This window comes from Cibotium barometz, chromosome 48 (assembly GCF_041138505.1).
Source record: "Cibotium barometz isolate CiBa-2024 chromosome 48, ASM4113850v1, whole genome shotgun sequence".
Classification (NCBI taxonomy): Eukaryota; Viridiplantae; Streptophyta; class Polypodiopsida; order Cyatheales; family Cibotiaceae; genus Cibotium; species Cibotium barometz.
The window spans coordinates 21,695,511-21,720,260 of NC_141093.1; positions in this window are offsets into that span (position 1 = coordinate 21,695,511).

Here is a 24,750-nt window from a genome sequence, read left to right on the forward strand (position 1 = left end):
GATTCATATGGCTCAGAGTCAGTTTCTTCTTGAGATTCAGACTTAGAGTCGCATTGGTCAGAGTCTTCGCTTCTTTCAGTGTCAAGGGAGTTTGCCACTTTCTTGCCATCAGGAGTCAAGTGCATAACACCTATCATGTTTACTGGCACTAATGGTGGCATATCTTGCTCCTTAGGCATTACCCAACTTGTGCCTCTATTTCTCCATGTGTTTATGGTTGCCGCTAGGTGTACCCAATCCACGTTATCTGACTCAGTCATGCCCGGTAGGACATCCATATAAGGAGAATCTTTCCCATCATCAGTCTCTTTTTTGCATGTATAGCAATACTTTAATGGGACTGAGTGAATAGTGGTATCCGATCGATTATCGATGATAAGCTTGCTTTCTAAAGGATGCACGCGGCCATTCTCAAGATCAACTCAAATGACAGAGTCCTGGAATTGTAGGTAGACATGGTTTTTCGACCAGTCATGCACCATTTGTGCTTCCCTCATTAGGGACGTCCTAAGATCATTTGATATGACATAGGATGCTTAGAGAAATCCATTGCAATGAAGGTATGTCTTACCTTGTATCCCAGAACCTTGATCTTAAGGTCCCTTAGCATTCCAATAGGTTTAGCTATAGTTCCGTTTGCCATCTTAACCACTATGTTTGTGACTTCTAGGTGAGGTCTTCCCATAGATTTCCAATAGTTTTTAGTCACAACCATCAAGGATTCCCTTTAGAGTTAATCCCTTGGTAGTAATGGGAGGGTTGCATTAGATTCGTCACCTTCAAAGTACTATCCAAACTTGTTAACAGGTATTTCAACGACCGAGTTCCCATCTAGGTTGGGCTGTAGATCCAAATGTTCCTCCTCATCTTGAAGCATGTCGGGTCTATCCATATTCGCAAAATGTGGTAACCCCGCCTTCAGTTCTCCATTGAGAAATGCCCGAAGAGCTAAGAATAGCTTAGCATCTCCGTATAACTTGGATATGATCGTGGTTCTGATTTTTCAGAAGACATGAAATCCATTAGTTTGGACACATTCAACGGTACTTTTAGAGATATTGGCCCCTAACTAGGGGCTGGTGAAGATGGAATCGCTTCCTCTTCGATGGGGTCAGGCATTCCCTCACTAAACATTCTTTCAAGCAAGAAGGGTGTCTGCCCACTTCCTGATGTCCTATCGTCACTTTCTTCTCGAATGATACTAGGTATAGCTAACGGTTTATGGCTCCTGTGAGGTTGAACTTGTGTGGGAAACACTGTGTCTGGAATCTTGATTTTTCTAGGGTCTGGCTCTAGTTCTCTTTGTGTTTCTTCCACCAAACCCCTTAAGTGTTGCACTCATTCAATCTCCTCTACTGGGTTTGGATAGGTTCCAATCTTTTTCTTGAGGGTTTTTGGCCCACGTGACTTGTCTTTGGGAGTCTCAGTCAGTCTGGGTAGCTAAGAGGGCATTAGCTGACTTGGTTGTGGGACCGAAGGAGTTTCCTTTTGTTTTCCCTAATTTATGTATTCGCTTGATTCTCCTTCGTTTGGGTTCCTCCCTTAAAGTAGTGGCTTTGGTCCCCATGGTTTCTATTGAATCAGAATCATATTCATGATCATTCATATACATGGGGTCGTCTCCTGTTCCTATATTAGTCTTTGAACTAGGTTTGGAGCTTGTGGCTTTAAGCGATCTCTTCTGTCGTGTTTTCTTTTTGTTTGCTCAAGTAATTGATGCAGTATCCCTCTCTTCAAGAACGTAGTTTTGATTTGAAGCATTGACCATGTGACTACATTCGCGGGTACAACAGGTGTGGTTCTTCCTAGTGCCTCATTGGTGACCTCAACCAAATTCAATGGCATAATCTTGGGTGCACTCAGATTATGTGGACATTGAGCAATCAAATGATCTATGCCACAACGATTACATGTAAGTACCGGTAATCCCGACGTGCTTCCTTGATTTGGTTGCATTTGAGTAGCGATCTTCTGTAGCCTATTAGGGCACTCCGCTACACAATGCGGTCCACCACAATCGTAGCATTGAAGTGGTGGTCTCCTCGCCAAGGTATTAAGGTTTTGCCCTCTTTTGGCGAGAGCAACCGCTTGATATACATGCTTGACTTGCAAAAAATGATCCTCCATGTAGTACTGGATGGGGAGTCATTTCAAACATATCAATCCCATATGGAACAGTGGGGTCTATATCCTCTTCATAATCCCCACACGCACTATGTGACTCACAACCCATCTAGTTTATAGGGGTAATCCTTGGATGTGGAGGTTGTGGTCCTAGCACTGGCGATGGTAACGACATAAGCTGTTGGACTAGATTTGGGTTCCTTGAAACTATGTGTTGTGACGGTTGCTTGACAGGTGGTGCAGGCATCAGTGCGGGTACTTGAGGTGTGTTTGACCAGGCTAGTGGTGCCTGATTTGCTAACATATGCTTAAGTACTAGACAATCCTTAGATTGATGGCCATACTTACCACATGTATTGCAAGTCCCATTGAATTTAACTGTGAATGTGGGACATTCGCTCATGCTATGTGGTCCTAAGCAAACCTAACACCATTTTTGCTCTCTTCTTGGGTACATATGGCTATTTTGAGGAGCTTGAAATTACCCCTAAAGTTATTCTTGGAGAGCTTTAGTAAGGTCAGCTAGACATTTTGGATATCTTGGGCTCCTTGGCAATAGGTTTTACAGTCATTGGCTCGTGCCCAGATACTTGCGAACTAATAGACTTCGTCTCCGAAGATACCTTTTTACCTACAATCATCAAGTTGTCTTCTAACTGGATTGCATTGGCAGTGACTGCTTCCCACATCGTAAGACCTCTAATGACTAGGCCATTGTATATGTCCTTGTGGCGCAATCCTCGGATGAATCTATCAAGAAGTTGGTTGTTATTGAAGCGCTCATCGGGAGTACAGTGAGAATTTAGATGCTTTAGTCGACTAATAAAGTCTCTCACACTGACTCTTCTTCCTTGCATTCAGCTTTTTGGAGTTGAGATGCTACTCCCCAAAGCACACCCTCACGTATGTATTCTTTCAAGAACAATCTCTTGAGAGTGGGATAGTGAGTACGCTCTTCAACCCTTAAAGTTCGATACCAATCTCCGGCTTTTCCACTCAAGGTTAAGCCTAAGGCTTTACATTTATGTTGCTCATTTTTTGTGCTCTTCCAAGGAATCATACATGTGTTCAAAAACTTCAATGTGCTTTGTAACATCTTCGTTACCACTGAGGTTCTGAGTGAGCTTGGCAACTTGTACCGCCTTGCTTCTAGGCTCTCTCAGGCATGCCACGCATGTTTTTTGGAATAGATCGTCTGATCGTTTGAGAAAACACTGCTAGATCACCTAGGTGAGTAGGCATAGTTGGTGGAGGCACTTCTAGGATGGCCTGGTTGATAGGAGTTGGCATTGGTCTTGATATGTATGCAGCTGACATAGGATATGATATGTGACTAGGCATAGCTCCTCTTGGATAAGGGTTCTGATAAGACATTCATGGAGCATACGACGTTGGCATAATACGAGGCGTAGGAGCTACATGAGCATGAGTAGCGATAGGTACATATGGCCGATATGCGCTGGTACGCATTGTTGTAGGTACTGTACCACTAGGTAGTGGTGTTGTACTAACCACAATGGTAACAGGTGCACTTTCCATCATGCTCATCATCGGAGTAGGCATTGTGGATTCCCTAATGGAAAGTTGAGCCAAAGCTGGAAAGCTAAAGTTACTGCTCGTGGGCTCAACCTGCATTGAGACTCCAGCGAAACAACATACGAAGGATCTACGGGCTCACCGAGGGAGTCTCCAATTGTGATAGGGTTAGTTATTTAGCCTTGCCTGTATCCAAAAATCTCATAGGGCCAGTGGAAACTAGGTTCACTCCCCTAGTTTGCCTCTCGAATTGGATAATTCTATGGATAACTTCACATATCATTTGTTGTTGTTCATCTAGATTGGTGGCACTAGATGTAGATCGTACGACTTCTAACCAACCTCCATGGTATGTGTAACCCGTGTATAGGTGAGTCAGAGTCTCCGTGTGTAGGTCATATTCCCAATTTTCATTGAGAAATATCACATCTAAACTTGGCGTGCCAAAAGATTCTCTTGAAGTGGATGCAATGTCACTTCTTATGGATTGACTTCTAGGGACCTCTACTTTGGGAAGAGCATCAGAAGGTGGTAGCTTCAGTAGGGCCTTCATTAAATGAAGTGGATAGAATATCCACATGGACACTCTTTGTTGGTAGGGCAGGGTCTACATGAGATGTGAATGGCGAATCTACTTCCCCTCCTCCTTCGTTTACTTCACTTGTCTCGCAGGTTTAGAGTGCGTAGCTCTACTGAAAGTCTCTATTAGACGACTAAACATGCTAGATCCGGGTTGTGGGACCCAAACTGGCATGTTTTGGCTTGCTTCCTCAGAGTTCTTAGTAGGGTGCCCTTCCATGACTTCAGAGTCAGAGGACGAGTCACTAGCCGCTATTCGTGGATCTTGGGTGTTGCACTTACTTGGGTTCCAACTGACGGCCAAGATGATAACATGGAGGGATGGTGTGAGCCTGCATAAACTGAAACGCTTTCTAGTTGCTCAGACTCTAGCACCTAACTAGAGCATAGATGCATGTGACGTGGGTACCCTACGGGTGTTGGTAACTACCCTTGAAGCCCACACAAATGGTTTCTTAGGTGTTTCGCACCTCGTTTTTACTTGTTTTTATCGTGTTTTCAACCTGTTTTTACCCCCTTACTTATAGTCGAAACTGGACTAAGGTGTGTGATAGCTCAAGACGAGCGTATCATTCAAGGGATCCTAGCATGCTTTACAGCATAGTGTTCACCTATCCGGAGCTCCTGTGGTCCTCAGAACACTCTATTTGTGTCTAGGTGTGAGGCCTAAATTTGAAAGTCCAAGGGTGCCTTTGGGGGGAAAGGTGAAGGCTTTGTCCCACATGCCCACTCCACTCCTTGGGGGGTAGACTACATATAGGGATTCACTCCCCTTAAGTTTTCACTTGAAAGAAAGCTATGAAGGCTCACTCTCCTATATATATATATCAAAAGACCGAGGCCGGGGTCGGGGTCAATTGGGGGTTTTTTCTTTTCAAATTTTTTTCAAATGAAAAATTTCTTTCCGCTCCACCATGCGGGTTTGCGTTTGGGTTTGCGTTTGGGTTTCGTTTTTGTTTTCGTTTTTTTTTGGGAGATGACTCAGAATACTTAAATTAATTATATGACGTAAAAAGTAATATGTTTCAATGTTCACCATAGGTTAACATTATCGAACTTGATGAATACTAATTCTATGTCCGATGGGGTCGTGTTTGTCTAGGGATGGATGAACCATGATGTAGCTAGTATATTGAATTTTTGTTTGTTATCTTCAACTATAGTTTATCTACTCTTACCACAAAAGATGTTTATGTACAAAAAGTCAAATATTATATCCTGATATAACTTGTATATCGACCATTTTTTTTATAAAGCTATATATAACTATAATCTGTTTATGATTTCAAAAGTTGGCAAGGTCTTAAAGAATCCTAACTACTTTGGGAATAGCTATTTTATGATCTGGGAGTAGCATGTCAACGTCTCCTTCCAAAACCTTCTCTCTCTGACAAAATGGTAGTGGACCTCTATATGCTTCATGCGAGCATGAAAAAATGGGTTCCTTGCCAACTGTATACTACTAATGTTGTCACAGAAAATGACAACTTGTCTATCCACTGATAGACCCAAATTTGCACAAGTAGCTTTCTCAACCAAGCTACCTCAATGCTGCCATAGCAGCACCTCTGTACTCGACCACTCTTGGCTTGCAAAAAGCTCATTTAATGATTCAATAACATGATTAGATATCTAGCCTAATATTTGCATGTAATTACTCTCTCTCTCTCTCTCTCTCTCTCTCTCTCTCTCTCTCTCTCTCTCTCTCCATTCGATGTTTTCTCTCTTTCTATCTTGCCTTTCACAAGCATTGGTGTCCTTTCATTGTGCCCTATGTGAATCAATTTTCTCTTCAACTGCATCAGTTTTCATTTGTGCGCTTACAAAAGGTACATCAATGTTGTTTGATCTTTGTTTCCATTTGTGCACAAGAGTATTCTCTTTAGCTGCAATACTGTGCTGTGTGGAGATTCACTGAGCTGCCGGGGGTGTGTTATTTTGTACATGTGCGTATATGAATGCATATTTAATCATGCATATACATATTTTAATTTTATGTTTCTGTTTCTTTAGTATGAATAAGACTCCTACAAAAGGAAAGGATTCAAAGAGTACACCTACCAAGGGAAAGAGCACGAAACCAGACTCATCTATCAACACTGGTCTTTGTATTTGTAACAGCTTTATTTATCAAATTTAGTTGATTTGTGAATATGCATATTTAATTTTATAGTTAGGTGGGCTGTACCAAGAGTGTCTTTTCCTAGGTAAATGAAAAGTTTTATTGTCACACGAGATCCTTTTTGTACTTCTTAAAGAAATAATTTAAAACTCACAAATTACTTTAAAATTGATACAAGGCTTGAATTAAATCGAAACTAAATAACATAACACAAGGCAAGAGAAATAGAATAACATCACCATCAAGATTAAAAGAGTAAAGGATAGAGAGTACCACACACAAGACCAGATTAGGTGCAATCTCCCCCCTCACGTGTGTAGCTCCCTTTCACGACTTGAGTATTTAGATAATTTTATTCATACAAATAGCCCACGGAGCTAATAATAGATGTGCGTACAAATTGGGATTGCTTTTTCCACTTTTGGGTATTGGTTTACATATTATTAACCATATGAAGTCTCCTAAGGTTTGTACATAAAAACCATTTTCCAAATATAATTGCTAATGGGCCTTGTTATATAAAATAACTTTGTGCACATTTACACATATAATAATCTTGTGCGCATTCGCACATTCCATTAAGCTGAATCTTGCACAAATTAAATTAAGCATATTTTTCTACGATTATTAATTCATAAAAAAAATGATAAAATATATACATGTAAGAGTCCTCCCGTTTGAGGAAGCAAATATCCTCAGTTGTTTAAGAAGAATGTTGAGAGAACAAGATTGTGCTCATAGTAGGTATTGATGTCATAACGTGCAAGGTAAACTTAGAGGTCCGAACATTGCTCAGAGGCACAAAGGCATGGCTCAGAGGTTCTTATGGACATGGAATACCAAAACAAGAAAAAGTTGTGCGACACCTAAATTGGTGATCGTCACATTGATTATCAATTCAATAATAATCTGCACCAAAAGTATAATACATGATTCACAAAAGAAAAATGATCATCATCTTCACAACCACCCCTCAATCCACCAGCTATACGACACCTCAATCGGTACCTTCGTATAGTGCGACATCTCAATCGATACCCTCACACTTTTCAATTCATTGACTATACTCATAGACACTATCTATGCTAGTTAAACAATTAATTGAACACATCAATTAATCCCAATATTGTCTAGAGATATAGACAATCCATAAGTATTTAAATAATAGTAACACACATGTTTGCCAGGCATAAGTAACTTGGGAATCACCCCTCCATACAAACCAACTAAAAACAAAGAGTGGAGGCCCAAAAGCATGCCATATACGGTTATCCCCGATATACAATTACATAAAGGCATGAGAGGATGGCTTCATGATTGGTGTGAGACTAGATCTACACATAATGCATATGCAATGAAATAATCAAATGAACATATGTAAAACGAGTATAAGTGTCCCATACCACATAGGCACGTTGCACACACACACATAGGATGGTAAAAGATAGAAGACATAAATATGTCTTGAGTAAGTATATAAAACCAATCTGATGTCCCATACCACTAGATTAATTCCATACATTACTTCCTTCAGAATAGAAGTTTGAGGCGGAGTGACCAGTTCCCTCTAAAACTTAAATTCTGACACAAATTTTCTTGAAATTTTATTTAAGTTACTGAATTTCAACTAATCTTAATGCTGAATCTATGGTTTATTAATTAGGTTTTTAGGTTGTAAAAATATTATAGAAATAATTATGAAAACATTTAATAAATGGAAGTTAGTATGTACATATACATACCTCCATTATTGTGATGTTATTGAAATTATCTGCCAAAACAAATTTTGACACTCCAAAGAATTCATGAGAAGCTTAACATTATAACATATAAATTGATTATGGATAGGAAATTCTAAGCTTGAGTTTGAAAAGCTACTAGAGAGGGTGTTAGATCCTAATTGAAGAATAGATAAAATTATTTTTTCAATACATTAAAAGTTTAAAGATAAATATAAATATGAATGACTAGTAACAATTCTAACAATCTTGATTAAGTAAACAAGTCTAGATGATGAAAAGATTAATTTGCATTTGAAGTTGAAATAAACTTGAATAATAAATATGAAACTTAGCAATCATAAGGTTGAGTTACGCGTAAGAGAGTGGTACCTTTTATATATTCAATTGCAATAATGTTTTATATTGACAAAAATGAGAAGCAATGCGAATGAATTAAAATATATTTATTCTTTTAAACATAACTAGGGTTATATTAAATTATGACTCTTCATTCTTTGTGAATTCTCGCAATGCATGCAACTAGTGGGAGAAAAAACTCACTGATGCAATTGTTTACATGTCGCTGCTCTTCTTTGGCCAAGACCCTAGGTGATCTAGGAAGAATAAGCTTCCCGTCAAGTCTATATGTAAGGGTCAAATGGAAGAACTATGGGTGTTTCAAAGTATATATATAAGTAGCTCTTTGTGGCTAGGCCCTTATAACCTTAATAGTGAGGGAATGCTAAGTATGTTGAATTGTGAGTAGCGTTACGATGAGGAGGGGTGGACACAAAACCAAGTTGCTTGGCAACAACACTATGAACATTACACCTAACACAGAACCAAGTGCTTGTTGGCAATAATGCTTGTGATGTTGAAAGTGAGGAGAAAAAAAATGAAGCAGTTAGAAAAAGGTAGACATACTTTTGTTTACGAAAGACAAATTTAAAGAAGCCTTAGCCATGGCTAGTTTTATTTTCTAAAATGTACACATCAATCGGTTTTCTAGCTAATATTTTCAAATACCTCAGCCATTAAGCTCAAGGCAAGCATAAATATATCTAATATTTTCTAAAGTGTACACTTCAATCTGTTGTATACCTAATATTCTCAAAAATCTTGGCCATTAAGTTAAGGCAAGCAGAAATTTCAACATGGTATTTTCAATCCTAGTCCTTGAAGAAATACAATAAAGGGAGGTTCTTATTTTGCTATTAGGTTCTGTTGTACACCAGCTGAATTGATCAAAATCTTCGAAATATTAGATGTATACATTGGAAAAACATCAAACAAAGATGATTTTTGTTGATGCATAAGGGAATGCTAAGTGCATTGAATTGCAATTAGCGTCAAGGGAATTAGGAGTAGTGGAAAGACCAGCTAGTAAGAAAAGGAGGGGGGGCATACACGCAGTCGGGTGTGGTTGCACATTTGATGGGCGAGTAGAGGACGTGTGTGAAAAAGGGAGCATGATCTGGCTGTACATGTGTCGGTATGAATAGGGTGTAAATATAGGTGTACATGTGAGGTGTGTGTGCATGAGTGAATGTAGGGGCGAATGCTTACGTGCATGTGAATGAATGTGTATGTGTGAATGAGTATTTACATACCTGTCAATGAATGTGTGCATGTACGAATAAGGTATTTGTGTGTGCATGTAGATGGATGTGGACATATGGGTGTAAGTGCATGGGGTGCACGGGCAAAGGTGTAAGTGAATGTGCAACACTTCTACCTATAGAAAAAGTGTTAGCAAGTCCCCACTTCTCTTCTCTATATTATATAATAATCTTGTGCACATTCGCACATTCCATTAAGCTGAATCTTGCACAAATTAAATTAAGCATATTTTTCTACGATTATTAATTCATAAAAAAATGATAAAATATATACATGTAAGAGTCCTCCCGTTTGAGGAAGCAAATATCCTCAGTTGTGTAAGAAGAATGTTGAGAGAACAAGATTGTGCTCGTAGTAGGTATTGATGTCATAACGTGCAAGGTAAACTTAGAGGTCCGAACATTGCTCAGAGGCACAAAGGCATGGCTCAGAGGTTCTTATGGACATGGAATACCAACAAGAAAAAGTCGTGCGACACCTAAATTGGTGATCATCACATTGATTATCAATTCAATAATAATATGCACCAAAAGTATAATACATGATTCACAAAAGAAAAATGATCATCATCTTCACAACCACCCCTCAATCCACCAGCTATACGACACCTCAATCGGTACCTTCGTATAGTGCGACATCTCAATCGATACCCTCACACTTTTCAATTCATTGACTATACTCATAGACACTATCTATGCTAGTTAAACAATTAATTGAACACATCAATTAATCCCAATATTGTCTAGAGATATAGACAACCCATAAGTATTTAAATAATAGTAACACACATGTTTGCCAGGCATAAGTAACTCGGGAATCACCCCTCCATACAAACCAACTAAAAACAAAGAGTGGAGGCCCAAAAGCATGCCATATACGGTTATCCCCGATATACAATTACATAAAGGCATGAGAGGATGGCTTCATGATTGGTGTGGAAGACTAGATCTACACATAATGCATATGCAATGAAATAATCAAATGAACATATGTAAAACGAGTATAAGTGTCCCATACCACATAGGCACGTTGCACATACCACATAGGCACGTTGCACATACACACATAGGATGGTAAAAGATAGAAGACATAAATATGTCGAGTAAGTATATGAGACCAATCTGATGTCCCATACCACTAGATTAATTCCATACATTACTTCCTTCAGAATAGAAGTTTGAGGCGGAGTGACCAGTTCCCTCTGAAACTTAAATTTTGACACAAATTTTCTTTATCTTGAAATTTTATTTAAGTTACTGAATTTCAACTAATCTTAATGCTGAATCTATGGTTTATTAATTAGGTTTTTAGGTTGTAAAAATATTATAGAAATAATTATGAAAACATTTGATAAATGAAAGTTAGTATGTACATATACATACCTCCATTGTTGTGATGTTATTGAAATTATCTGCCAAAATGAATTTTGACACTCCAAAGAATTCATGAGAAGCTTAACATTATAACATATAAATTGATTATGGATAGGAAATTCTAAGCTTGAGTTTGAAAAGCTGCTAGAGAGGGTGTGAGATTCTAAATGAAGAATAGATAAAATTGTTTTTTGAATACATTAAAAGTTTAAAGACAAATATAAATATGAATGACTAGTAACAATTCTAACAATCTTGATTAAGTAAACAAGTCTAGATGATGAAAAGATTAATTTGCATTTGAAGTTGAAATAAACTTGAATAATAAATATGAGTTCAGTGCAGTGGGGCCATTCCTGTACACTTCTATATAGATTGTCAAGACACCTTCACTTGAGATTTGTGGTGACTCTTCATTCTTTGTGAATGCTCGCAATGCATGCAACTAGTGGGAGTATGAAACTCACTGATGCAATTGTTTACATGTCGCTGCTCTTCTTTGGCAAAGACCCTAGGTGATCTAGGAAGAATTAGCTTCCCGTCAAGTTTGTATGTAAGGGTCAAATGAAAGAACTATGGGTGTTGCAAAGTATATATATAAGTAACTCTTTGTGTTGCTAGGCCCTTATAACCTTAATAGTGAGGGCATGCTAAGCATGTTGAATTGTGAGTAGCGTTGCGATGAGGAGGGGTGGACACAAAACCAAGTTGCTTGGCAACAACACTATGAACATTACACCTAACACAGAACCAAGTGCTTGTTGGCAATAATGTTTGTGATGTTGAAAGTGAGGAGAAAAAAACTGAAGCAGTTAGAAAAAGGTAGACATACTTTTGTTACGAAAGACAAATTTAAAGAAGCCTTAGCCATGGCTAGTTTTATTTTCTAAAATGTACACATCAATCGGTTTTATAGCTAATATTTTCAAATACCTCAGCCATTAAGCTCAAGGCAAGCATAAATATATCTAATATTTTCTAAAGTGTACACTTCAATCTGTTGTATACCTAATATTCTCAAAAATCTTGGCCATTAAGTTAAGGCAAGCAGAAATTTCAACATGGTATTTTCAATCCTAGTCCTTGAAGAAATACAATAAAGGGAGGTTCTTATTTTGCTATTAGGTTCTGTTGTACACCAGCTGAATTGATCAAAATCTTCGAAATATTAGATGTATACATTGGGAAAACATCAAACAAAGATGATTTTTGTTGATGCATAAGGGAATGCTAAGTGCATTGAATTGCAATTAGCGTCAAGGGAATTAGGAGTAGTGGAAAGACCAGCTAGTAAGAAAAGGAGGGGGGGCATACACGCAGTCGGGTGTGGTTGCACATTTGATGGGCGAGTAGAGGACGTGTGTGAAAAAGGGAGCATGATCTGGCTGTACATGTGTGGGTATGAATAGGGTGTAAATATAGGTGTACATGTGAGGTGTGTGTGCATGAGTGAATGTAGGGGCGAATGCTTACGTGCATGTGAATGAATGTGTATGTGTGAATGAGTATTTACATACCTGTCAATGAATGTGTGCATGTACGAATAAGGTATTTGTGTGTGCATGTAGATGGATGTGGACATATGGGTGTAAGTGCATGGGGTGCACGGGCAAAGGTGTAAGTGAATGTGCAACACTTCTACCTATAGAAAAAGTGTTAGCAAGTCCCCACTTCTCTTCTCTATATTATATAATAATCTTGTGCACATTCGCACATTCCATTAAGCTGAATCTTGCACAAATTAAATTAAGCATATTTTTCTACGATTATTAATTCATAAAAAAATGATAAAATATATACATGTAAGAGTCCTCCCGTTTGAGGAAGCAAATATCCTCAGTTGTGTAAGAAGAATGTTGAGAGAACAAGATTGTGCTCGTAGTAGGTATTGATGTCATAACGTGCAAGGTAAACTTAGAGGTCCGAACATTGCTCAGAGGCACAAAGGCATGGCTCAGAGGTTCTTATGGACATGGAATACCAACAAGAAAAAGTCGTGCGACACCTAAATTGGTGATCATCACATTGATTATCAATTCAATAATAATATGCACCAAAAGTATAATACATGATTCACAAAAGAAAAATGATCATCATCTTCACAACCACCCCTCAATCCACCAGCTATACGACACCTCAATCGGTACCTTCGTATAGTGCGACATCTCAATCGATACCCTCACACTTTTCAATTCATTGACTATACTCATAGACACTATCTATGCTAGTTAAACAATTAATTGAACACATCAATTAATCCCAATATTGTCTAGAGATATAGACAACCCATAAGTATTTAAATAATAGTAACACACATGTTTGCCAGGCATAAGTAACTCGGGAATCACCCCTCCATACAAACCAACTAAAAACAAAGAGTGGAGGCCCAAAAGCATGCCATATACGGTTATCCCCGATATACAATTACATAAAGGCATGAGAGGATGGCTTCATGATTGGTGTGGAAGACTAGATCTACACATAATGCATATGCAATGAAATAATCAAATGAACATATGTAAAACGAGTATAAGTGTCCCATACCACATAGGCACGTTGCACATACCACATAGGCACGTTGCACATACACACATAGGATGGTAAAAGATAGAAGACATAAATATGTCGAGTAAGTATATGAGACCAATCTGATGTCCCATACCACTAGATTAATTCCATACATTACTTCCTTCAGAATAGAAGTTTGAGGCGGAGTGACCAGTTCCCTCTGAAACTTAAATTTTGACACAAATTTTCTTTATCTTGAAATTTTATTTAAGTTACTGAATTTCAACTAATCTTAATGCTGAATCTATGGTTTATTAATTAGGTTTTTAGGTTGTAAAAATATTATAGAAATAATTATGAAAACATTTGATAAATGAAAGTTAGTATGTACATATACATACCTCCATTGTTGTGATGTTATTGAAATTATCTGCCAAAATGAATTTTGACACTCCAAAGAATTCATGAGAAGCTTAACATTATAACATATAAATTGATTATGGATAGGAAATTCTAAGCTTGAGTTTGAAAAGCTGCTAGAGAGGGTGTGAGATTCTAAATGAAGAATAGATAAAATTGTTTTTTGAATACATTAAAAGTTTAAAGACAAATATAAATATGAATGACTAGTAACAATTCTAACAATCTTGATTAAGTAAACAAGTCTAGATGATGAAAAGATTAATTTGCATTTGAAGTTGAAATAAACTTGAATAATAAATATGAGTTCAGTGCAGTGGGGCCATTCCTGTACACTTCTATATAGATTGTCAAGACACCTTCACTTGAGATTTGTGGTGACTCTTCATTCTTTGTGAATGCTCGCAATGCATGCAACTAGTGGGAGTATGAAACTCACTGATGCAATTGTTTACATGTCGCTGCTCTTCTTTGGCAAAGACCCTAGGTGATCTAGGAAGAATTAGCTTCCCGTCAAGTTTGTATGTAAGGGTCAAATGAAAGAACTATGGGTGTTGCAAAGTATATATATAAGTAACTCTTTGTGTTGCTAGGCCCTTATAACCTTAATAGTGAGGGCATGCTAAGCATGTTGAATTGTGAGTAGCGTTGCGATGAGGAGGGGTGGACACAAAACCAAGTTGCTTGGCAACAACACTATGAACATTACACCTAACACAGAACCAAGTGCTTGTTGGCAATAATGTTTGTGATGTTGAAAGTGAGGAGAAAAAAACTGAAGCAGTTAGAAAAAGGTAGACATACTTTTGTTACGAAAGACAAATTTAAAGAAGCCTTAGCCATGGCTAGTTTTATTTTCTAAAATGTACACATCAATCGGTTTTATAGCTAATATTTTCAAATACCTCAGCCATTAAGCTCAAGGCAAGCATAAATATATCTAATATTTTCTAAAGTGTACACTTCAATCTGTTGTATACCTAATATTCTCAAAAATCTTGGCCATTAAGTTAAGGCAAGCAGAAATTTCAACATTGTATTTTCAATCCTAGTCCTTGAAGAAATACAATAAAGGGAGGTTCTTATTTTGCTATTAGGTTCTGTTGTACACCAGCTGAATTGATCAAAATCTTCGAAATATTAGATGTATACATTAGGAAAACATCAAACGAAGATGATTTTTGTTCATGCATAAGCGAATGCTAAGTGCATTGAATTGCAATTAGCGTCAAGGGAATTAGGAGTAGTGGAAAGACCAGCTAGTAAGAAAAGGAGGGGGGGCATACACGCAGCTGGGTGTGGTTGCACATTTGATGGGCGAGTAGAGGACGTGTGTGAAAAAGGGAGCATGATCTGGCTGTACATGTGTGGGTATGAATAGGGTGTAAATATAGGTGTACGTGTGAGGTGCGTGTGCATGAGTGAATGTAGGGGCGAATGCTTACGTGCATGTGAATGAATGTGTATGTGTGAATGAGTATTTACATACCTGTCAATGAATGTGTGCATGCACGAATAAGGTATTTGTGTGTGCATGTAGATGGATGTGGACATATGGGTGTAAGTGCATGGGGTGCACGGGCAAAGGTATAAGTGAATGTGCAACACTTCTACCTATAGAAAAAGTGTTAGCAAGTCCCCACTTCTCTTCTCTATATTATCTTACGAAAAAGTTTCACAAAACTTCCATGTGCAACACTTCTACCTATAGAAAAAGTGTTAGCAAGTCCCCACTTCTCTTCTCTATATTATCTTAAGAAAAAGTTTCACAAAACTTCCACGTGACACGAATTTACAAAATTTGAATTTTGGAGGTTGGAGACGGGTCTGTCCACTAGTAAATTTTTTTTAATAAAAAAAGCAAAATTTTTTTTATAAAAAAAGCAACAATTTTTGTTTTGGCTCTACGAGTTTGGCAAAGCGTAGGCGCTATATATGCGACATCAATCAAGCAGAAAGTCATACAATAAAGGGCGACCGTTAATCTTTTGCCGTCAGGTTTCTTTGCCCACCGGCTGAAATGCTCGAAATATTAGATTGGAAATCGTCAAAATGGAGAAGAGTTCTGTTCACGCTAAGCGCGTTGAATTGCGAGTAGAGTTAAGACAAATTAGGAGGAGTGGGAAGTAAGAAACCGCCCTGAGGTGACTTTGGAACCTTAGAGCGCGTGCAGGAAGCAGTCTCGATACGAAAGTGTAGAGATATCTCATCTGCAGGTGGGTGTGGAGATATATCTGCAGGTGTATATCTGCGAGTAGTTCAGACCCAGTGTTGTATAATTCCACACAGTTGGGAATCCGCAAAAGCTCGCTCTCTTCCTTCCCAAAAGCCTACTAGCTATCACTTACTTGCATGCATAGTACATATCCTCATCCCTAATAAGCGTCCTAGTGGGTTGGAAATACGCAATTATGGTATGTCAGCTGCGTTTCTCATAGTACATATCCTCATCCCTGCAGCTGGTGGTGTTCGTCAACCTGCCGGACGCTAACGCCAACACCGACACGAGCAGCGCTGAGTACGTGGGCACCTTCAACATCATACCCTCGGCGAGCAAACACAACCACCTTTTCACCAACGTGAAATTCGAGATCGGAGATAACCTCAAGCGCATCGGCATACAGAATGAGGACAAGCTTGTCATCACCATCGTGGTGAAGGGCCAGGAGAAAGTCACAATAAAGGGCTTGCAAATCCAGTACGAGTAACCGTCACGATCGTTTTTTACACTCTATTTGAATTTCACCACATTATTAGAATATAGCATTAGTGACATGCAAAGCTCCCTCTCTTACGTACATCGTGTATGTGTGAATTTGTAAATGCTTACATGCATGCATATATGTTCATCTTGATACAATATGTTCATCTTGGACTTGTATCAGAAATTCATCCATATGTAATTGTTATGTCAAAATTCAAACAATCTAGTGGCACAAAAAGGCATTGTGTACTTGGGATCTTATGTGGAGCTAACTATAACCAAAGCATCCCCACCCAAAATTTGCATGAGGAGTACCTTTAGTGCCCTTCAATGATTTTATATTCACGTGATCACATTTTTTCTTTGTTAATAACATGTGTTAACATGTTATTAACATGTTAACATGTTAACATGTTCCCAAAAAAGTCGGTGGGAGGTTCCCTGGTAATCGACTAAAATCCCGCCGGGATTTTTGCAATACCCGACGGTCCCGTCGGGAATTTTAAAACCCCGACGGGCCCGTCGGGGTCATCATTTAGCCCGGCGGGCTACATTTTTGTATATATACGGGCCCGGGGGCCCTTTGGGAGTTCATTGCTGCTGATAGTATACACAGGTAATGACAGTTGTGGGTGTGTGTGGGTGTGTGTGTTCGTGCGGGCAGCCGCCTATGGTCGCAATGCGCGGCAGGATATGGGTGGTCCGCCACACGAGGGGTGTGTGTGAGGCCATTCTTTGGAATGGTGCTTATTGTGGGGCACATAGTCGGTAACGCGGCTGGTTTGTGTCCTATGGTAAGTATGGCACGCCGTAGCAGTACTAGTCGATAATGCGGCAAGCGTAGTATCGTTATGGCGATGTCACCTTCCCTTCCCTTCCCTTTGTCAAAGCGGGCATATGGTCGGTAACGCGGCCAGTGTATGTCTGTATCCTATTCGTATTCCCATAGATTCGGGCGGCATTTTGTCATTAACGCAACAAGTTGGTGTCGTTTGCTAGTGCATATATTGTTTTTTGCATATTGCGGCATTTGATCGTTAACACGGTCGAAAAAATGTCATAAATTTGCTTGATGCGGCTTGTATTGTTTTTATTGTGTGTGACCCATGCGATACTTGGTAATGTGGCATGAGTATTTCATGGATCAAAGTTTACATCATATTGTCTTTAAGTTTAATTTCATGATATCGTGACTCGTAAAAATGCATATCTCTCTCTCTCTCTCTCTTCCTCCCCCCCTCTCTCTCTCTCATGATACACTTCACAACTCTCTCTCTCTCTCTCTCTCTCTCTCTCTCTACACTTCACAACTCTCTCTCTCTCTCTCTCTCTGTCACGATAGGTGTGTAGATGAGGAGTTCTTTTTTTCTCTCTTACAATATACATAATCCCTAATAAATTACCTTTTCTCTCTCTATTTTCTTAAAATATAAAACAATACTAAACATTATTTTCCTCTCTTTAGGAACTCACAAAACTATTGAAAATGTCATCTAATGTTCCCTCTCTCTCTATCTGTCACGACTCTCTCTCTTCCTCTCCCCTCTCTCTCTCTCTCATGATACACTTCACAACTCTCTCTCTCTCTCTCTCTCGATACACTTCACAACTCTCTCTCTCTCTCTCTCTCTCTCTCATGATACACTTCACAACTCTCTCTCTCTCTCTCTCTCTCTCTCTCTCTCTCTCTGTGTCATGATAGGTGTGTAGATGAGGAGTGCTTTTTTTCTCTCTTAAAATATACATAATCTCTAATAAATTACCTTTTCTCCCTCTATTTTCTTAAAATATAAAACAATACTAAACAATATTTTCCTCTCTTTAGGAACGCACAAAACTATTAAAAATTTCACGTGTACTTAACATAGGCCGCAATGGCATATTGTCCGTTGTGATGGGAGGTTTGGTCCTTTGAAAATCATCACAACGTTTCACATATTCTTCGGCATCCATTTGTAAGGTTGGCCACCAAAGCCCAGACCACCTAATCAACTTAGCTGTGGTATTGCCCGAAAAGTGTCCACCCCCAACACCTGCATGTGCATGAGTCAAGATTTTCAAGTAGTCAGCTTCACATACACACATGCGCAAGTTGCCATCCTTGCCCCTCTTGTAGAGTTGGCCCTCTATCAGCATATAGTTGGCCGCTTCAACTTCAATAGCACGCTTTCGTCGATGTTTAAGAATTGTTCGATCAGTATGACCATGCTTAAGAAAGTCCACAATATACTTACTCCAACTTGGTGTAGTTGAAATTTGGAATAATGTGACATTATGAATTGGTTATTGAATATGACAAGAAGCACAGTTATGAACAAATTTTTCAGCATCCGCATGCATGGTAGGCCACCATTGCCCATCCTGAGTTATACGTCGCACACAAGTAGTAGCTGATGCATGGATTCCACCAATACCCTCATGTGCCCATTCCAAGATCTCCTCATATTGGTCAGGGTTAGGTATAAGCCGCAATACTCCATCATTACCGTGATGACATAATCTCCCTCAGATTAACTTGAATGGTCACCATAGGTCCACATTAGGACCCGCTAGTTGTATCTGCCCACTTGTCAAAATTTCTAAGATGGGTTCAAACCATTTAGGAGCTGTCTCTACAAGGAAAACTGTTGAATCTAACATATCATCATCCACACCCACAGGAGCTTCTCCAGAGTTGATTCGAGACAAATGATCTGCCCTTAGATGAGTTGTTCCTTTTCGGACTACCACTTCAAAATCAAACTCAAGAAGGATGACAAACCACCTCACAATCCTTCTAGTTGCACAAGGCTTATTGTGTGTAAAAATTGTCACGTGCATAAAAGAAATAAAGGCAAAAGGCTCCTATGACTCTGATGTTTCTTATGTCCCTAGGCTCTTGAGATTAGCTTGTTCTTAGAGTAGACACATTGTGGTCATCTGTTTATTTATTAAGCTTGGTAATTTTCTCTGACTTAGGCCAGTTATAGATCTTGATTAACCTTCGACACCTTGCTAACTCTTGAATTACTTTCAATAATTTTAAACTCCTGTTAATTTGCTACGCTAGCTCATTCATGTGACCCCTTAAACTAAGTTCTCATGGCAAACTTCCATTGTGGTCTAACATGCTTGATTTTATTACACTTTATATCTTTTGAATTCTAGCATACTTTCACTCTACTTCCCTCTTTTGCAGATACACTCTACCATCACAACAAACCTTATCGAGCTTACCATATCATAGCTTTCGAGGACGAAATCTACATCAAGAAAGGGGGCATGTTAACCTATGGCGGTGGTGGCGGACATTGAGATGTATTACTTTTTACGTCATATAATTAGTTTAAGTATTCTGAGTCATGGGCCAAGCTTGTCGGCACCACATGTAAAGGATAAAGGGATTGTCGGCACCACATGTAAAGGGATTGGGTGATCGCCGATCAGAAGCGCACCTCGAATGTCATCAAGATAAGGGTTAGGATCGGCCGGCCATGTGTGGGCACCCATGTGTGAATGGCTAGGTCACATATAAGAGTCAAATGTAACCCTAAGACATCTCATTTGTCAATGTGTTGAATACAAGGAGTGCTCTTGCTTTATCTTCTCCATCCCCTTCTCCTGCGTGTGAGAGAGAGAGAGAGAGGGTGGCAATGAAGCATTGCATGGTGGCACGACGGCCAGCGGCGGGGTGGTAGAGCGGCGACAGTGGCTCCTTCTTCATCTCGGCGCGAGAATCCTTCACAACGGCGGTCTGAGCAGTGAGTGACACACCATTGCTCCTTGTTTGCGCTTGCTGGTTTCTGGTTGTGTGCTTGCAGCCATTCGTGGCTCGCATACGGTGCCCTAGCAAGTCCCCAGCTCCGACATGTGCGGCAAGAGTGCACAGATAATGAGGTCATAGAAGAAGAGTGCCGACATGAAGAAATCATCGAATATGTGGAGCACTATTTCAATAACGAGATGTCCTCTATGTGGCCCAAATTTTGGGGTGATACTTATAGCATTTGTTTAGTTTGAGTCTCTTAAATCGTCCCCCAAACGCAAACCCGCATGGTGGAGCGGAAAGAAATTTTTCATTTGAAAAGAATTTGAAAAGAAAAAACCCCCAATTGACCCCGACCCCGGCCTCGGTCTTTTGATATATATATATAGGAGAGTGAGCCTCCATAGCTTTCTTTCAAGTGAAAACTTAAGGGGAGTGAATCCCTATATGTAGTCTACCCCCCAAGGAGTGGAGTGGGCATGTGGGACAAAGCCTTCACCTTTCCCCCCAAAGGCACCCTTGGACTTTCAAATTTAGGCCTCACACCTAGACACAAATAGAGTGTTCTGAGGACCATAGGAGCTCCGGATAGGCGAACACTGTGCTGTAAAGCACGCTAGGATCCCTTGAACGATACGCTCGTCTTGAGCTATCACACACCTTAGTCCAGTTTCGACTATAAGTAAAGGGGTAAAAACAGGTTGAAAACACGATAAAAACAAGTAAAAACGAGGTGCGAAACACCTAAGAAACCACTTGTGTGGGCTTCAAGGGTAGTTACCAACACCCGTAAGGTACCCAGGTCACATGCATCTACGCTATAGTTAGGTGCTAGAGTCTGAGCAACTAAAAAGCGTTTCAATTTTTTTATGCAGGCTCAAACCATCCCTCCATGTTATCATCTTGGCCTTCAATTGGAACCCAAGGAAGTGCAACACCCAAGATCCACAAATAGTGGCTAGTGACTCGTCCTCTGACTCTGAAGTCATGGAAGGGCACCCTACCAAGAACTCTGAGGAAGCAAGCCAAAACATGCCAGTTTGGGTCCCACAACCCGGATCTAGCATGTTTAGTCGTCTAATAGAGACTTTTAGTAGAGCTACGCACTCTAAACCTGCGAGACAAGTGAAGTAAACAAAGGAGGAGGGGAAGTAGATTCGCCATTCACATCTCATGTAGACCCTACCCTACCAACAAAGAGTGTCCATGTGGATATTCTATCCACTTCATTTAATGAAGGCCCTACTGAAGCTACCACCTTCTTCCAAAAGTACAGGTCCCTAGAAGTCAATCCATAAGAAGTGACATTGCATCCACTTCAAGAGAACCTTTTGGCACGCCAAGTTTAGATGTGATATTTCTCAATGAAAATTGGAAATATGACCTACACACGGAGACTCTGACTCACTATACACGGGTTACACATACCATGTAGGTTGGTTAGAAGTCGTACGATCTACATCTAGTGCCACCAATCTAGATGAACAACAACAAATGATATGTGAAGTTATCCATAGAATTATCCAATTCGAGAGGCAGACTAGGGGAGTGAACCTAGTTTCCACTGGCCCTATGAGATTTTTGGATACAGGCAAGGCTAAACAACTAACCCTATCACAATTGGAGACTCCCTCGATGAGTCCCGTAGATCCTTCGTATGTTGTTTCGCTAGAGTCTCAATGCAGGTTGAGCCCACGAGCAGTAACTTTAGCTTTCCAGCTTTGGCTCAACTTTCCATTAGGGAATCCACAATGCCTACTCCGATGATGAGCATGACGGAAAGTGCACCTGTTACCATTGTGGTTAGTACAACACCACTACCTAGTGGTACAGTACCTACAACAATGCGTACCAGCGCATATCGGCCATATGTACCTATCGCTACTCATGCTCATGTAGCTCCTACGCCTCGTATTATGCCGTCGTATGCTCCATGAATGTCTTATCAGAACCCTTATCCAAGAGGAGCTATGCCTAGTCACATATCATATCCTACGTCAGCTGCATACATATCAAGACCAATGCCAACTCCTATCAATCAGGCCATCCCAGAAGTGCCTCCACCAACTATGCCTACTCACCTAGGTGATCTAGCAGTGTTTTCTCAAACGATCAGATGATCTATTCCAAAAAACATGCGTGGCATGCCTGAGAGAGCCTAGAAGCAAGGCGGTACAAGTTGCCAAGCTCACTCAGAACCTCAGTGGTAACGAAGATGTTACGAAGCACATTAAAGTTTTTGAACACGTGTATGATTCCTTGGAAGAGCACAATGAGCTACATAAATGTAAAGCCTTAGGCTTAACCTTGAGTGGAAAAGCCGGAGATTGGTATCGAACTTTAAGGGTTGAAGAGCGTACTCACTATCCCACTCTCAAGAGATTGTTCTTGAAAGAATACATACGTGAGGGTGTGCTTTGGGGAGTAGCATCTCAACTCCAAAAAGCTGAATGCGAGGAAGAAAAGTCAGTGTGAGAGACTTTATTAGTCAACTAAAGCATCTAAATTCTCACTGTACTCTCGATGAGCGCTTCAATAACAACCAACTTCTTGATAGATTCATCCGAGGATTGCGCCACAAGGACATATACAATGGCCTAGTAATTAGAGGTCTTACGACGTGGAAAGCAGTCACTGCCAATGCAATTCAGTTAGAAGACAACTTGATGATTGTAGGTAAAAAGGTGTCTTCAGAGACGAAGTCTGTTAGTTCGCAAGTATCTGGGCACGAGCCAATGACTGTAAAACCTATTGCCAAGGAGCCCAAGATATCCAAAATGTCTAGCTGACCTTACTAAGGCTCTCCAAGAATACTTTAGGGGTAATTTCGAGCTCCTCAAAATAGCCATATGTACCCAAGAAGAGAGCAAAAATGGTGTTAGGTTTGCTTAGGACCACATAGCACGAGCGAATGTCCCACATTCATAGTTAAATTCAATGGGCCTTGCAATACATGTGGTAAGTATGGCCATCAATCTAAGGATTGTCTAGTACTTAAGCATATGTTAGCAAATCAGGCACCACTAGCCTGGTCAAACACACCTCAAGTACCCGCACTAATGCCTGCACCACCTGTCAAGCAACCGTCACAACACATAGTTTCAAGGAACCCAAATCTAGTCCAACAGCCTATGTCGTTACCACCGCCAGTGCTAGGATCACAACCTCCACATCCAAGGATTACCCCTATAAACCAGATGGGTTGTGAGTCACATAGTGCGTGTGGGGATTATGAAGAGGATATAGACCCCACTGTTCCATATGGGATTGATATGTTTGAAATGACTCCCCATCCAGTAGAATCATTTTTTGCAAGTCAAGCATGTATATCAAGCGGTTGCTCTCGCCACACAAGAGGGCAAAACCTTAATACCTTGGCGAGGAGACCACCACTTCAATGCTACGATTGTGGTGGACCGCATTGTGTAGCGGAGTGTTCTAATAGGCTACAGAAGATCGCCACTCAAATGCAACCAAATCAAGGGAGCACGTCGGGATTATCGGTACTTACATGTAATCGTTGTGGCATAGATCATTTGATTACTCAATGTCCACATAATCTGAGTGCACCCAAGATTATGCCATTGAATTTGGTTGAGGTCACCAATGAGGCACTAGGAAGAACCACACCTGTTGTACCCGCGAATGTAGTCACACGGTCAATGCTTCAAAATCAAAACTACATTCTTGAAGAGAGGGATACTGCATCAATTGCTCGAGCAAAGAAAAAGAAAATGCGACAGAAGAGATCGCTTAAAGCCACAAGCTCCAAACCTAGTTCAAAGACTAATATAGGAACAGCAGACGACACCGTGTATATGAATGATCATGAAGATGATTCTGATTCAATAGAAACCATGGGGACCAAAGCCACTACTTTAAGGGAGGAACCCACTCGGGAGCTGAATGAAGGAGAATCAAGCGAATACATAAATCAGGGAAAATAAAAGGAAACTCCTTCGGTCCCACAACCAAGTTAGCTAATGCCCTCTTAGCTACCCAGACTGACTGAGACTCCCAAAGACAAGTCACGTGGGCCAAAAACCCTCAAGAAAAAGATTGGAACCTATCCAAACCCAGTAGAGGAGATTGAATGAGTGCAACACTTAAGGGGTTTGGTGGAAGAAACACAAAGAGAACTAGAGCCAGACCCTAGAAAAATCAAGATTCCAGACACAGTGTTTCCCACACAAGTTCAACCTCACAGGAGCCATAAACCGTTAGCTATACCTAGTATCATTCGAGAAGAAAGTGATGATAGGACATCAGGAAGTGGGCAGACACCCTTCTTGCTTGAA